Genomic DNA, 13,373 nt, shown 5'->3' with positions numbered 1-13,373 from the left:
CTTTCCCCCCTCCTTTCCCCCCTCCTTTCCCCCTCCTTTCCCCCCGCCTTTCCCCCTCCTTTCCCCCTCCTTGCCCCCTCCTTGCCCCCTCCCTTCCCCTCCCATCCCTTCCTTTCCCTTCCTTTCCTCTCCAGTCCCGTTTTTTTCCCATCCAATGCCCTCCTCTCTCCTCCTGTAACCTCCGCTCCTCTCCCTTCCCTCTCCCTTCCTCCCCTCTCCCCTCTCATCACCCCCTACCGCCCCCTCCTGGTTTGACCTGCTCCCTTTCAGACTGTTCCCAGGTACAATTCTGCTTCCCTTTGTCTGACACTAGGTATCAGTGCTGGATCCTGATGAGAGCTCCAATGGGATGGTCACATACTCTATGCAAGTGGGCATGCCCAGGTTGGATTTTGTGTTGAACTCCAGCACAGGATTAATCACGTCTACCACGGCGCTGGACCGAGAGCGGATATCCGAGTATTATCTGAGGTTGATAGCCAGAGATGCAGGGCTGGTACCTAGAAGCTCCACCAGCACCCTAACTGTAAGGGGTAAGCAACCACCATTTTGAAAAGTTCTGGACCAATAGCACTGGTGGGAGAACAGTATTTTACAACCCTGATTAGACTTCTAAATTTCAGGAAGTGCCTTAAAGAATTAAATCAGTTTATCTGCGCCTAACACAGAAATTGCTGGAGAAACTCAGCAGGTCTCACGCATCTGTGGAGAGAGAAACAGAGTTAACATTTTGAGTCCAGGACGAATCTGCATCAGAGCTGAGCTTGAGTTTCTCCAGCACCTTCTGTTTGCACTCGGGCTACACTCCTTACCACTCATTCACAGAAGTTTCACCTCCTGGGAGTGTGGGGCAGAAAGCCGAGGAAAATACTTGAAAAAGCAAATGATTACTCGTCCATTGCTGATGTTGTATAGCGGGAGGAGCTCAGAGCTAAATGTTGAGGGCTCACCTGAATCTCACTGAAAATATTTTTTGGTTGTAACTAAACATAAGAATATAAGAAATAAGAGCAGGAATAGGCCGTCTGGCCCATCGATCCTGCTTCGCCATTCAATAATCTTTTCGTGGACTCAGCTCGATTTACCTGCCTGCTCACATAACCCTTAATTCCTTTCTGGTTCAAAATCTATCCATGTCTGCCTTAAAAGCATTACATGAGACAGCCCCAACTGCTTCACTGGGTCAGGAATTCCAGAGATTCACAACTCTCTGCACTCATCAGGACAAATGCAAGAATGCCAAATTTTAAACACACAATAATTTCTACCTAAGGACAGGAGGGTATTGATCGGTTAGCAAATTGATTCTGATTAGCCAAGGCTTTGAAGATATTTTTATTTCACTTGTTCAGACACATTAAGATGCACCTCTGGATTTGAACCCAGACCTTCTGGCATTGGAATACTAATGCTGCACCACAAAAGCCATCAGCATATACATTTATAATTATTTTAATCAACCTGTCCAGACATGTTATGACACACTTCTGAAGTTGGTGGGACTTGAACCTGGGCCTTCTGGCTCAGGGGCAGGGAAATCGCCACTGTACCACAACAGCCCCTTGGTTGAGACTTTATATTCTTGACTTTGTCCGGAATAGTGCAACTTGTCTCTCTGAGCAAGGTTGGAGGGATTCATTCTTCTGGTTTCATTGAAGCCCATTTCCTTAAAAATTCATTCCCATGATGTGGGCCCTGCTGGCTGGGATTATCCGTCCCTAATTGTCCAAATGGGCAGTTCAGGTTCAACCACCTTGCTGTGACACATGTAGGCCATAGCAGGTAAGGACGGCAGCTTCCTTCCCTAGTGTACCAAATGGCTGTCCCCCAGTCCCCAACAGTTTCATGATCAGCATTGGATTCTTAATTCCAGATTTTTGTCAGAATCATAGAATCCAATACAGTGGCATTTGGCCCATTGAGTCTGCATCGACTCTCCAAAGAGCATCTCACCCAGACCCAGTCCCTCATCCTATCCCCCTAACCCCGCTTTTCCCATGGCTAATCCACCTAGCCTGCACAACCCTGGATACTACAGGACAATTTAACCTGGCCAGTCCACCCTAACCAACACCACATCTGCCGATTTCATACCTTGAAGGGATATGTACCTGAGTCTCTAGAACCCCATTACCTAGGTCTCCACATTAATGGTCTAGTGATAGTACCAGTAGGCCATTGCCTTTCCTTTGTTGTTACTAAATTCAAGCTTGTTCTTTTTAATTGTTGTTTGTTTCAGTGCTGGACATAAATGATGAGGTTCCTACATTTCACCCAGCTATATATGACATCTCTCTCTCTGAGGACGTGCCCAGGGATCACAGGGTGGTCCATCTCAACTGTAGCGACGGTGACGATGGCCTGAATGCAGAGCTCAGCTACTTCATCACAGGTGGGTCCCTCCCACAGCGCAGCAGGGCGAGGATGGCTTAGCAAATCCTCATCTGTCTCCGCTCCCCAATCCTCGTCACGTTTCACTAGTAGCTGTTCTACGTGTTTGTTGTTGAGATTCTGCTGCCCAAGCTCTCTCTGGCAGAGATGAATAAGCGCCAGCTGCTCTTGTAGCCTGCATTGTGTGTACACTGCACACCTATGGTGCTTGTAATTAGGAATCTGAATTAAAATGCTGGTGAGCAGAGAGCTGAGCTTGTGCAATGTGTTAAGACTTGACGTTCACCTACACGAGAGCCAGGCATGGCCATTTTGCTTGCACCCAGCTCAATCACCTAACCTGAAGAATATCCAAAGTACTGCTTTTATATCTCTGTGAAACGCTGCTCCATTTCATCAAAAAAAATATTGCTTACTCCAGTTGGGACAGGAGCTGGCCATTCAGCCCCTTGAACCTTTTCTGCCATCCAATGGGATCATGGTGACTCTGCATCTTAACACCGTCTCTTCACTTTGATCCAGAGCAGTGACAGCCATAAAAAATGGTGAGATTGTGGAACTTCTTATCATGGGGAGTTGATGAAATGAATAGCCTTGATGCATCTGAGGGAAACTAGACAAGCACACGAGCGAGAAGGGGAGTAGATGGCTCAGTGCTTAGCGCTGCTACCTCATAGCACCTGGAACACAGGTTCAGTTCCACCCTTAGGTGGCTGTCTGTGTGGAGTTTGCACGTTCTCCCCGTGTCTGCGTGAGTTTGCTCCAGTTTCCTTCCACAGTCCAAAGATGCGTAGGTTAGGCGAACATGTGGTAGATGTGAGGTTATGAGGATAGGGCAGGGGTTTTGCCTTTGGGTGGGATGATCTTTGAGGATTGGTGTGGACTTGATGGCCCAATGACCTCTTGCCACACCGTAGGGACTCTCTGATTCTGTTGAATGAATAGAGAGTTACAATTAGAGGTTTGAGTGAGAAAGGATGGGAGGAGCCTTGAGTAGTGCGTAGACACATTGGACCTGCTATAGTGCTGTATATTCTGTGTAAAAATCTTGTTAATTGATTTACAACAGTGTAGAAATGGACCTGTTACTTTCACCATGTTGACAGAAGCTAACTGCTCTGTGTGTAATAGTGGTTACATTTACCTCTGCATCAGAGGCTTGGAAATTCAAACCCATCAAGGACATAGAATCCAGGCTAATACTGCAGAGCAGCACTGAGTGAGGATTCCCAGTGGAGCCTCTCATAAAACGGTTTGGCAAGGTGCATATAAAAGATCACAGGGTGCTATTTGGAGAACGTAGGAACATGGAAGATGGAAGCAGGAACCGTCTACTCGAGCCTGCGAGGCTGGTGAGAGAGTTCATACGTAGGAGCGAGAAGAACGTGCTCCTTGTGCCTGCTCTATCATTCAATAAGGTCATCTCTGGTCTTACTGAATCCTTGAAACTACGTTCCCACCTATCCCTGATGGCCTTTCATCCCCTTGCTTAACTAGAATCTGTCCATGTTCGCCTTGAAGCTGCTTAAAGCTTCACCATTTTTCAGGGACAGAGTTCCAAAGACTCTCAATCTTCTGAGAGAAGTAATTTTGCCTTATCTCTTTTTCAATGGGCAACCCTCGATTTTTCAGCAACACCAGTGAGTTCTTGATTGTCCCATAAGATGGAAAATATTAAACCCTCAAGATCTTACATGTTTCTATCAAGTTGCGTCTTACTTTTCTAAACTCTGAAGATTAAAAGCTTAGGCTGTCCAACCTTTCCTCATAAGACAGTCCTCTCCTTCCATGTTTTAGTCTGGTAAGCCATCTTTGAACTATTCTGTCTCCAAATTGGAGACTAGATTTGTGCACAGTACTCCAGATATAGTCTCGCCATCACTCTGTGTAACTGAAGCATAACCTCCCTGCTTTTGTTTTCAATTTGCCTTGCGAAAATTGATAATACTCAACTGCTTTTCCTAATTACTTGCTGTACCTGCATACTAACATTTTGCAATTCATGCACTACAGCATTCTCATAAGCCTTTTAATTCTTTGGACAATTTCACAATTTCCCTCATTATGTCAGATCTTTGACCATTTACTTAATCTGATTAAGTACTTTTGCATCCTCCTCACAGCTTATTTTTTTACCTGTCTTTGAGTCATCAGCAAATTCCATAATGTTTTTCAATATGCTAGATATTAAGCTAACTAACCTGAAGTTTCCTGCTTTCTCTTCTCCTTTTTGAATAATTTGCTATCGTCCAATGTGTTGGGACTTTTCCTGCATCAAGAGTGTTTTGGAAAAACAAAAACAATGCATCAACTGTCTCATTAGCCACTTCTTTTAAGATCCTAGGATAATCTCTCCTCATAGAACAGTGGAACCATTCCAGGGATCAGTCTGGTGAACCACTTGTTGATGGCAAGTATATCTGTCCTTCATAAAGAGACCAGAACCATGCAGAATACCCAAGTGCAGTCTCACCAAGGCTCTATATAATTACAGCAGAAACTCTTGGCTCCTCTACTGAAACTTCTTGCAAAAATGGTCAACATACCATTTACTTTCCAAATTGCTTAGCTGCACCCGCTTATGTTAATTTTCAATGACTCATGAACAAGTAGAGGCTGGATAGACTGGGATTTGTTTCACTGAAGAATAGGAGGTTGAGGGGTGACCTTAAAGGGGTTTATAAATTTATGACGTGTATAGATGAGGTGAATGGCTGGTATCTTTTCCCTAGGATGGGGGATTTCAAGACTGGGGGCCTGTTTTGAAGGTGAGAGGAGAGAGATTTAAAAAAGACATGGGGGCAATTTTTTAACGCAGAGAGTGGTTCATGTGTGGAATGAACATTCAGGGGAAGTGGTGGATGCGGGTACAGTTACAATGTTTAAAAGCCATTTAGGTAAGTACATGAATAAGAAACGTTTGGAGGGATATGGGCCTAAGCGCAGCTAGGTGGAGCTAGTTTAGTGTGGGATTATGGTCAGCATTGACTGGTTCGACTGAAGGGTCTGTTTCTGTGTTGTATGACTCTATGACACCCAGGTCCCTTCAGTCATCAACGCTTCCCAATCTCTCGCTTTTTAAGAAAGTAGTCGGCCTGTTGATCCATTGAACCCAAGTTGTGTTGATTTTTACATTGAGTGAGAGCTCTTCACACCATTGATCAGACAAGTGTCAGGGATCACTCAGTAGGATCATCATTTGCTGGGATCGGTGTCTAGTGATGCTCTACTTAAAGCTGGCCTCATGATGGCCACAGTGAAGTATAGGCCAGTTAGAAAATGCCACGTTATCCAGGAAGATCAGGTTGTTGCAGCAGAGCTGCTGTGCAGTCCCAGATTGTTATAATAGAAATTCCTCCAACTTCTTAATCTTCCTTCTTAGCCATTAGGAAGAAGACTTCAAGTATGCTCCACTTCCTTCAAATGTTGATTGAAAAGAGCCCTCACTCGGGAAAAGCAAATGATGCGTTCCTTTCCCAGATTTCTGCACTTCAGTAATTTTGAAATTGTTTAATTATTGCTCCCCTAAACCATCCCTGCACTTGGCACTGTTCCAAGTACGGCGCTGTAATTGTTCATGCAGTGTGGAGAAATTGACGCAAAGAAGATTCATTTTCACCGGGGGCTTTCTGTAGGGAAATTTTTGTTGGTCTAACCAACTCAGAGTGTCATGGTGTTCAATTTGCTGCATCACACTCCCCTTTAGAAAGCTCCCCTAAGCTTGTACTCCTGCACCAAAGCATTTTTTTTTCTGTCCCTTCATTCAGAGTTGGTTGTGGCTGAATTTTAATTGTCCCCGTTAACTCAGGAAGTCATAATGATCGTTTTGGTGTATCAAACTCCACATCAGAAAGGCGCACATACACACACGCACACACACCTCCCCACCCCTCCCCACCCCTGGTGGAACTTCTTTGCATCCTTCTCCTCAAATCACATTTCCACCTAGTTCTGTGTTATCAACACGCTTAGAAATCATACATTTAGTGCCCACGTCCAAATCATTGATCTGGACTGTGACCAGCTAGATGCCAAGCACTGATGTTTGCAGTACCCCATTGGACAACACCTTTCCATCTGATAATGCCTCATTTATTCCTGCTCTTTGCTTTCTGCCTGTTAGCAGGTTCTTAATCCCTGGCAGTGTACTGCCCCAAATCCCATTCTCTCCAATTTTGTTTCATAACTTCTGTAGTGTGGGACTTTATCAAAAGCCTTCTGAAAGTCCAAATACACCATGTCTACTGGTTTCTTATCTGTTCTGCTAGTAACATCTCAAAAACTTCAGCAGGTATGTGAAACCTGACTAATCGTTCATAAAGCCATGTTGACACTACCAAATCAGATCTTTATCTATGAAGTGCCCAGTTATCAGACTTTAGAACAGATTCTAACATTTTCCCTGTAACTGATAACAGGCTGTCAGGTCTGTAGTTCCCTGTTCTTACTCTGTCCCATTTCTTAATTAGTGGCGTTACGTCTGCTACCTCTCAATCTACGAGGATCATTCCAGCATGCAGAGAGTTTTGCAGAATGACCACCAAGGCATCAACTATCTCTACAACTACCTATTTCTCTCTGAACTCAGATAATCAACTCCAGGGTGTTATTGACCAGACCAAGCACTCAATATGTATGAAGGAGATAGCCTGGACCCTAACTTTTTCTTATTTTAAAAACAAGTGCCAGGTGTTGCATTCCTGATGCAACTCAATTAGTCAAACTACAGTCTTTAAGCAAAACACGATTTATTCATACACTTTCATTAAAAATACCAACAAAAGAAAGAAGAAATTGGAAAAGCTTCAGCCTATTGGAAAATGTAACAGAACAATAGAGTATTTAAATACTGAACAGTAACTGTTCCAACATAGTAACATTGCATTAACAAGCCCTGGGCAAAGGCAAACTCAGTAAATAGATTGTCTCATATGCAATTCTCCAGTCCTGGAGGAAACACATCAAGAGAAAACTCTGAGAAAGAGAGAGAGAATAGCAGGGAGAGATGTACTGCAGCTTCCAAACCCATCTTCAAGACCCCAGTAACTGTTACTGAAAAACTAAAACTGAAAAAACCCTAGTTCTGTGGGAGCTTGACCCTATCCATTCAGGCTGCTTCTATCATTGCAACATTAAAAAAAAAGTCCCAAGACCTTTACTTTATTGGCTTTGGAGCACACTGCCCATCACCTCTGGTACAATATTTCTTCATTAAAAAAGAACAAGACCAAATACATCTCTTAAAGTGTTGTCACAAGGGATTTTACCAAATTTCAGTTCCATTGAATATCCAGTCATAAAGTCATACAGCACAGAAACAGACCCTTTGGTCCAACCAGTCCATTGCTGAACATAATCCCAAACTAAACTAGTCCCACCTGCCTGCTCCTGGCCCGTATCCCTCCAAGCCTTTCCTATTCACGTACTCATTTCAGTGTCTTTTAAGCATTGTAACAGTGCTCACATCCACCACTTCCTCAGAAAGTTCATCCCACATACGAACCACCGTCTGTGTGAAAGCTTTGCCCCTTGCATCATTTTTAAATCCCTCTCCTCTCACCTTAAAAATGTGTCCCCTACACTTGAAATCCCCCATCCTAGGAAAAAGACACCTGCCATGAACCCAATCTATTCCCCTGATAATTTTCTACTTTGTTATAAGTACTAATTCATTTCAGTTCCCCATTCCTGCTGGTCCCTTGGTTCTCCAGTATTCCTGGGAGGTTTTGTTTTCCCCAGGGGATGCAATGGTGTTGTGGTATTGTCTATGGGCTTGTAATGTAGAGCCCTAACTTAATGTTCTGGGGACATGGGTTCAAATCCCACCATAGTGCAGTCATGACATTTGATATCAGTTTAAAAAAAAAATTTGGTGTCCATGAAACCAGTGTCAGTGGTCTAGTTCACAAATATCTTCTCAGGAAGGAAATGTGCCATCCTTACCCAGTCTACATCTGACACCAGACCCACAGCAATGTGTTTGACTTTTAACTGTCTCCCGGGTAACATATTGGTCCAGATAGCAATGCCCACAGCCGGTGAATGAATGAAAGAGGTTTATTGTTTTTGTGGTGCCTTGCTGTGCGTAGAATGGCCGTTGTGTTTTTGCGTCACTGCAACATGGTCACCTTCATTCCCCCTTGAAATCTTGTATCACATCAGGAATTATAGGCAATAATGTTTCTCAATGCCGTATATTTAATTTATTCTTCCCTAATAAAACCTTGCAGTCATCAATGTAAAGTAATGTTTAAGTTGTTTTCAGGAAGCTGTAAATACATCTGCACCAAGTATATCACTGGCTTACGATTCCATTTAGATGTTGTTTAATGGGTCTTTAGATGATGAGGCTTCGTTCTAATGACCTGAGGGACTTAATCTTTCCCTGCAATGTGAAGGAAGGATTTTCATCGATTGTATCACCTTCTCTTAAGGCCATGTGTACTGCAGTGATCCTTTTTAAATTCAAATTCTGTATATAAGGAAACTTGAGATCAGAAATTGGTGTTGGCAACTGAGAGTAATTGGCTTTCAGATTTCTGAAAGTGAGATTCTGTAGATACTAATGATGCAAAGTGGATATTTCCCTGCATGAGAGAACAGTAAGTGAGTTGTTGTGATCTGCAATTCACTATCTGAAAGGGCAGCGGAAACACATTTAATAATAACTTTCAGAAAGGAATTAACTAAATACCTGATAAGGAAAACTATTGCAAACCTGTGGGGATGAGTTGAATTGCTCTTTGAAAGAGCTGGTGCATTCACAATTGGCCGATGGCGTCCATCTGGACTGTGAGATTGCGTGATTCTAAACTTTCAACCATTTGTGGAAAACAGGGGAAACATGTTGTCTTTTGTATTCTGTCAGAGTTTGTTTTTTCAAATCGATGGGAAGTGGACAGTGATTGATAAGTTTGTAAGGCTGATAGCCCCTTTTCTTTCTTATTCTTAGCTTGTGGCCATCGCTAGTTAAGCTAGCACTTACTAGGAGCATAGGTTAATGAGTCAGCAATTCAGCCCAAGGAACCTGCCTCATCATTCAATACACTTACGGCTGATCGAACACTTCAGTGTCTTTTATCCACCCATCCCCATAACCCTGTACATCATTGGTAATCTCATTCTCCATCTTAAACAGACTCAAAGACTGAGCTTCCACAGCCCTCTGTGGTAGAGGATTCCAAAGGTTCACAATCCGCTGAGGAAAAAAAAATTGTCCTCATCTCAGACCTAAAAGGCATCCATTACCTTTAAATTGTGCTCCCAGGTTCTAGACACACCAACTGTGGAAAATATCTTAGCTACATCTATCCCTTTAAGTATTTTATAAATTTCAATGACACCACCTCTTATTCTTCGAAACCCTTGAGAGTACAGTCTCAGTATCCCTCTTCACAGGACAGTTACAACATCCCAGGGACAAGTCTGGTGAACCTTTGTTGCACTTTCTCCATTGCAATAATATCCTTCCTGAGATAAGGAGACCAAAACTGCACAGCACTCCAGGTGCAATCTAACCAAACTCCTACACAACGGAAGCAAGATTTCACGACTCTTGTACTCAGATCCTCTTGCAATAAAGGATATCATTTCATGAGGCTTCCTAATATGTTGCTGCACCTGTGATGTTAGCCTTTAGTGACTTATCAATAAGGACACCTAGGTCTCTTCGTACATCTGCCCTTCCCAACCTCTTACCATTTGAGAAATATTTTGCATATCTGTTCTTCCTATCAGAGTGGATAAGCTCACATTTTTCCATGTTATATTCCATATTGCCTATGCCTAATTGCTCAGAACCCAGTTGAGAGTCACCCACATTGCTGTAGGCTAGACTAGGTAAGGATGGCAGATTCCCTTCCCTTAGCAAACCCGATCAGTTTTCCAACAATTGACAATGATTACCTGATCATCATTTGGCTTTTGTATTAATTAATTCTTTCACATTGTTAGTGATCTTTAAAAGCTGTAAAAGACCCAGTGTGTGACATTAATCAGTGGAAATTATTATGTCGCTGTCCTGACACAGTTACAGATGTAGTCATGTCATATTCCTCTCTGCTAATTTTGAGTAACTGCTTTGAACAGAGAGGGATTTTACAAGGATACATTGGACTGGAATAGCACTTTAAAATACTACTCACCAGAATCGATGCTTGAGCGCTAAAATGGAAGAATGTTAAATGTTGGTTTGACTTGAGGACTTTTGATCCTATTCTTCAGCCATTATTCTGGTTCCCAGTGCAGCCATTCTCCTGACTGTTTCCTGCAACTGGAAAGTTGAATTTGGAAACTTGTGTTGAAAGTTAAAGCCTGGTTTGAGTGGGGTTTCTGGGAGTCGGAGCAACAGCATATGAGACATTGAAACTATCAAGCCTCGTTTAAATGTTCCAATCAGCATCTCGCCTTGCACCAACAGAATGTAGCATCAGTATAACAACCTAAAACCCAAGTGCCAATCTTGAACTTGGTGTATCATTCTAGGTGTAAACTCACTATTATTGGCATGACTCTGGATTGCTTTTAAACAGCTTTCAAGGAAGAGTAAAATATTACAGAAACAAAAAGGCCATTGGGTTCATCAAGTCTGTGCTAGCATTTTAACCCACGTGATCTGTCAAATCCCATCTCGTTTTCTTGCTCAATTCTCATACCCTCCCCTCACTTCATCAAATCCCTCCACTGTGGAAGCAGGCCATTCAGCCCATCAAGTCCACACTGGCCCTCCAAACTCCATCCCACCCAGACCCACAACACTGCATTTCCCATGGCTAACCCACCTAACCTGCACATCCCTGGACAATTTAGTGTGGCCAATCCACACATCTTTGGACTATGGGAGGAAACCCCATGCAGACACCAGGAGCAAGCATATAAATTCCTCATTGTCACTTGAGGCTGGAATCAAACCTGGGACCCTGCTGTTGTGAGACAGCAGTGCTGACCACTGAGCCACCATGCTGGCAGATAACATTCTAATACCCATCTTAATAATAGTTTGTAGTGGAGAATTCATAAGCAAGCAAGAAGAGGAGCATGCAGCGAGATCTCCTGAGTATCTTCAGTCAACATCGTTAACATAGAATAAATGGTCATCATTGCATTGCTATTTCTGGGAGCTTGGTGTGTGCAAAATGGCTGTTGCTTTCCAGTGTTACAAAAGTGAATACTTTGTGTCAGTTGTGAAGAACTTTTGAGCATTGTGAGAGATACTAAGGAAATACAAGGCTTTTTTCTTCTGTCCTTACAAGTTAACTACAATGTGTCAGCAGATGTTGCAATGAATTTGCTATTAGCGAGACGTGATTGATGTTTTCTCAGTTGAGACTTTGTTAGTCATGCAGGACTCGAGTACAGCTGCTTTCTGGCAATTTCTGTGAAAATTGCAGTGTGACAGGGAAGCAGACTTCAGATTGGTGAATCGATTCTGGCCAACAGCAGTGGAGCTGGTGCAAACCAGCCCTGAGAAACTTTCAAACTTCATCTGAAACTTCGTAGATTAGCAAAGAACAGTTTTGACTGCACGTGCAATTTGGATTCCTGTGAACAGAGCTTAAAACAAAAATCTAATCTCCCAGATTTCCCTGTGATTTAAAGGGTAACAGTGTGAAAGGGCTGATTGATTTTAGGGATGATACATGAATATTGCATTTTCTAAGAGAGAGAATGAGGTTATTGAAAACAGAGTGGATAAGCTTTTCCACTCTATCAGTGCAAATGTATAGTTAGTCTGAGGGACGTTCCTCTACAAACGGGAAAAACCGAAAGAACTACGGATGCTGTAAATCAGGAACAAAAACAAAGTTGCTGGAAAAGCTCAGCAGGTCTGGCAGCATCTATGAAGGAAAAAAACAGAGTTAACGTTTCGGGTCCGGTGATCCTTCCCCAGAACAGTTCTGAGAAAGGGTCACCGGACCCAAAACATTAACTCTGTTTTTTCTTTCACAGATGCTGCCAGACCTGCTGAACTTTTCCAACAACTTTGTTTTTGTTCCTCCACTAACGAGATCTGTTTATGATGTTCAAACATGAACAATTGTCAACAAGAATCAATGGATGACTGCATTATTGATGTTGAAAATAGGGGCTTCAGCTACAGATTCTTGTCTTGTTTCTGTGTTTTAAGAATAACGTGGAATTTAACTTGAGCTGCAAGTTGACAGAGGTATATAACTCAGGAGGGAGTCCTCAGGATATCTTCCATGAGGTTAGATTCTCCACCAATAGAATCAGGAAACTGTGCAACGGTATGTTAGTAAGATATATCACAGGGCATGTGAAGCGCATGATGTGAACTGTCTGTCTGAATTCTGTTACTTTTAGGGATCTCAGACCTGACTTATTTGAATGTTTCAAATCTTTGTTTAGCCTGAAGCCAACATCTTCTAAATAGTAATGCATCTTGATCTTTCAGGTGGCAACGATGATGGAAAATTCAGCGTTGGCTTTAGGGATGGAATAGTCAGGACTGTAGTGAACCTGGACAGAGAAACCCAAGTTTCTTACACACTCATTTTGGAGGCTATAGGTGAGTAGCTTGTTCATGGATTCCAAATGTAAGAAAAAAGTAGGTCTACTGCATCTTCTGCTCCCGAAGCGGAGGCTTAGAGACTGCTTTGTAGATCCCCTGCGCTCTGTTCGTGACAAACAACTACACCTTGTCGCAAACCATTTCAACTCCCCCTCCCAATCCCTGGGTGACATGTCCATCCTGGGCCTCCTCCAGTGTCACAACAATGCCACCTGGAAACTGGAGGAGCAGCACCTCATATTTTGCCTCGGGAGCCTACGGCCCAATGATCTCAATGTGGACTTTACTAGTTTCAAAATCTCCCCCTCCACGGCCTCATCCCATGACAAACTCTCCCTTTCATCTCCACCTCCTTAACCTGACACAACCTGTCCGTCTACTCTCCCACCTCACTGACCAATCCCCACCACTGCCTAGCTGCACTCACCTACCACCATCCCACCTATCTTCC

This window comes from Rhincodon typus, chromosome 34 (assembly GCF_021869965.1).
Source record: "Rhincodon typus isolate 14 chromosome 34, sRhiTyp1.1, whole genome shotgun sequence".
Classification (NCBI taxonomy): domain Eukaryota; kingdom Metazoa; phylum Chordata; class Chondrichthyes; order Orectolobiformes; family Rhincodontidae; genus Rhincodon; species Rhincodon typus.
Note: the sequence above shows the minus strand (reverse complement) of the source record.